The sequence below is a fragment of the Wasmannia auropunctata genome, unplaced genomic scaffold (assembly GCF_000956235.1).
Source record: "Wasmannia auropunctata unplaced genomic scaffold, wasmannia.A_1.0 LD336062.1, whole genome shotgun sequence".
Taxonomy (NCBI): domain Eukaryota; kingdom Metazoa; phylum Arthropoda; class Insecta; order Hymenoptera; family Formicidae; genus Wasmannia; species Wasmannia auropunctata.
Genome location: NW_012026828.1, coordinates 233,725 through 238,112, shown reverse-complemented (window position 1 = coordinate 238,112; position 4,388 = coordinate 233,725).

Below are 4,388 nucleotides of genomic sequence, written 5' to 3'. Positions count from 1 at the left end.
TCTCTCTCTCTCTCTCGCTCTAATTTGCACGTAAATTTTCCTCTCTTAATATAAATTACAGTTTCACTTACATTGAACTACAATTTCCCGTCAGGCTTTCAACAATTCTCATTTAGCGAACATTACCGAGAGCTGCCTACTGAGTGGGCGGGGTGTGCAACCTTACTGCAGGGCGCACAAATGAAACGATTCCGGGGGTGAAACGCGTACGTGAGCGACAATTTTCCTGCGTGCACGCGTCGAAACGAAATTCGTGTCGTATGCGCACGGAAATTACGAGTATAGCATACGCGTGCGCTTAACTCTCACACATGAATAATAAACGAGGCTCTCTAATGCGCGCCCCTTCGACACCCCGTGTTTCTCTTCGTCTTAACCGTGCCGGCGTGTCCGAAAGCGCACGGTAATCAGACACCCGCGGTTTACATCACTAATTCATTCGCTCATTTATGCTCCATCGACAATATCGATTGCCGAGTGCCGTGTTCCGCAGTTTCTTCCAGCGCATGAATATCATATATTTTAAAGCCGAAATTCTCTATATCATATAAAATAATTCTTGCAATAGAAAATGAAAATATCAATAGTTTTTTTTTATTTAATATTGAACAATAAATTGCGTCTTTTCGAAAAATATATCTTAGAAATTTGATTTTTATGAATAAAAATATATCTTGCTCCCAATGTTCCATGCACTAGTTATTGAATAATAAATTGCGTTTTTTCGAAAAATATGCTTTAAAAATATGATTTTTATGAATAGAAATATATCTTGCTCCCAATGTTCCATGCACTAGTTATTGAATAATAAATTGCGTTTTTTTTTTTCGAAAAATTTGCTTTAAAAATATGATTTTTATGAATAAAAGTATATCTTGCTCCTAATGTTCCATGCACTAGTTGTAATATTTAAAGTATTTAAACCGTTGAAATATTTAGACGTCCAAAGGGCATTTAAAAACATCTGTTATCATATTAGCTATATAATTTATGTCTGTCTTCATTTTCGTTCATAGTTTCATTCACACGTTTGCTATACAATTAAAGTCGTTAAGAATATGGATCAAACAAATTATTCAGTCCGATAGCAAACTTACTACTTTAAGAGATGAACGGTTTTATTACCGACACCTATTTATTTAATATTAAGTATCTGGAATCTGGATGTGATATTACGGTAGCTACGTGCTAAAACCGTGAAGTTCGATTCGGCTAAATGGCAAATGGAGAAGCTAAATGGCAAACGAGAGGATATTTGTCCGCGGATCAAAGCGCGGTATCGAGTGGGCGTACCGCCCGGTGGGGAGGGGTGGGGAGAGGGGGATCAGACAGTCGATCTCTCGGTTTTGCCGCTTAACGAGGATCGCCTCCTCTTTAAATGAGACTCGATGACCGAGCGGAAATCGAAAGCGCGTCGCGATGACACCGTAAGAAAGTTACGAGTTCGAACGCTCGCCGGCCGTTCGCATTTAATCCGCCAGTAGATCGTGACCGCTAATAGATTGTGGCGTGTGTCAAGTAAAGACGCGTCTCATCGTAGAAACGCAACTGAATGATTTCGTGAAAAATTAATGGACAAGTCATTTACTAAATTTTATTTTCTTATATATCTTTCGCGCATTGTAGTGGTAATTGTTACACATTAACGTGTGCGAATGCAATTGTGTGTGAAAATTTTATTATAGGAGAGACCGGGGCTCGTTGGCACAAGAGGCAAAGTTGGCATTGCGCTCCGTTTATGTATATTTATGATTAAAGAAACAATGAAAAAGTTACCGTAAAATATCTCTTTTATAACATAGGCACATTTCTCTAAGTTGCATTTAAATCAAACAAGTATTTCAGTAAAGAATCAGATAAAAATCTGATTCAAGAAGAGGCAAGTAAATTTTCGAGTGTTTCAAAATTTCGTCCTAATGTTCTTCAGCTGGAGAGAGTAAATGTATTATTAGAAGTTAAAACAAAAGTTTTTGTTATACAATATGTTATTTTGAATAATAACCATAATTTATTATAATAAAATGATTTAAGTTATATGTCTGTAAGGATGGGGCACGTTGGCTCATATTTAAGGTTAGCTTATAGTTTAATTTACTATAAGAAGTGTGTAACCTTTCAATTACAACTTAATTATGACAAAACGTTTTTTATTTAATATTTCTGTATTGAAATAAGCTACATCTAAAATAGTTTACATTTATTACTATATAATAGCATTTTGCTATTTGATCATTACAAAATAACTCTAAAGGATGCGATCTTTATTTAAGAAATACATATCTGCGATCTGAATACTTCTATTATGTTTTCATTAATTTAATATGGAATTTATCGCTTAAGCAACTTACACTATGATATGTGTCAATTTACCCGGCTATTGGGGTAAATTGGCTGCATATGTTCGTATTTCACTTACTATTAAGAAACTATACAGTATACAGAATCGTTCCTGGCATGAAAATGTAAAGAAAGGTTTATTCTACCATATTAATATAGTTTAATTATAATAAATAGTTGTTTAGAAACAGGAATGTCTAAATTGTGAAAACTGTGCCAACGAGCCCCGGTCTTCCCTACATTTCGCAAAATAAAATTATTAATATAATTCTTTTGATTATATACCTTATATATAATATAATATAATAATATATAATGCATAAATATGTGTATATTTCTTAATATATTTTTAAATAGACATGTTTTTAGAAACAATAATTTTTTAAAAATATATATTTAGCTTGCACATACACGTATCCTTTCTCTCTAAATCTGAATCAGTGCATATAGTCACTGGATTATCAATGGTTATTCATTGAATGCATCAGTATTCCCAAGTATTTCACTGGTAATCAGTGAAATTATAGATTAATATTGATAGTTTAATTATAGATTATTAGTGAAATTATAGTTAGATTACAGGTACTGACTCAATCAATGATTTTTCAGTACTTTTCCACTGTTTCAGATTTATAAGAGAGTTTGCATACTCTTTTAGTATTGTTGTGTTTATTTTAATGCTAATATTAATTTAATTGTTTAATTTAGAGCAAATTTTCAATGTATTTCGCATTGAATGTAGAAATTTTTATTGCACCAACGCTGGCATTGGTTCAGATCGAAGTCGTGTGACACCGGTCCAGGGATATGTCATCACCGGTCCGCGCCGGCACTGTGCAAAAAGTCGACAGGGTGGCTTTTCTAGCAGCTTCCCCCCTCCGTGCTCTCGAACGTACAGCCCGTTGATCGAACGGATGAACCGGACGCGGGACTCCCGTCATTCAGCGGGCGTCCCCCGCCTCGCGGGGATCCACTCTTTCCCTTCGCCCGACGAAAGAGGAAACTTCCTCTCCGTGGCTCCGGGTCGATCTTTCGGGTGCGGCGGTGCAATAAAAAACAGTCCAGTCAGCGGGGCGTGGATCGCCGATGGCACGGACGGCCACGTCGCCGCTCGTCGAGTCGGCGATCGCCTCGTCGGCCCCACATTGCGCGCGACGCCCGTTTCTTTATTTATTCCTTCGCCGTTCGCGTTCTCGGTTTATCGTCACGATCCCGTCCGGTTGGCATTTGTATCAGCAAGTTTGTCAATTGCCGAGCTTTTTTTCCCTGCTATAACGCCATTTACAACACGATCTTTTATTTAATAAGATAATTATTCTTACATAAGAGAAAATCGGTGTGCATGTGTTTGTGTTCGAGTGCTTTATTTATGCCGTATATACAGTCTCGATTAATCAATTTATATTTGTAATCGATTCAAATTTATGCAGATTGACGCAGAGATGAATAGAGTGACGTACATGTACTAAAAAGCCACCTGTTATGTTATTGATGTCCGTCCTATTCCTTCCGCTACTTTTTGTCTATTATTTTTATTTACATTGCATCAGAAAATTTCGAAAATTGTGTGGTTTAATAATTAATCCAGTCAAATTTATTTATTTATTTTCAACTTTTTTTTACTTACTTATTTGATTGATATACAAATATTATACGTTGTAATCACAAAAAAACATTATTATTTGAATATTTCCTTTTCTTGGCTGTAATAAATTTTAACTTTACTATTAATATTTTATTGATTCCCCTCGAGGTTACACTTTCATCCAGTCAATTTTAACTTTACTAATTTACTTATAAATAAATTTACTTATTCAAACCTACACTTATCTATTTGCTTGTGCTATTATCTAACTTGTATTTTTTATTTTTAAAAAAGGACACACAATTATTTTTCAAAATTAAAATCACAATTACATCCAATAGCTTTAATAGAACAAGATATTTGAATGTTCTAGCAGTTCACAGCGTAGTCTTATAGAATGCGCATTGTTAACAGAAGCCGTTGTTAGAATGAGCATTGTCAACACAATGAGCAACACAAGTCATTC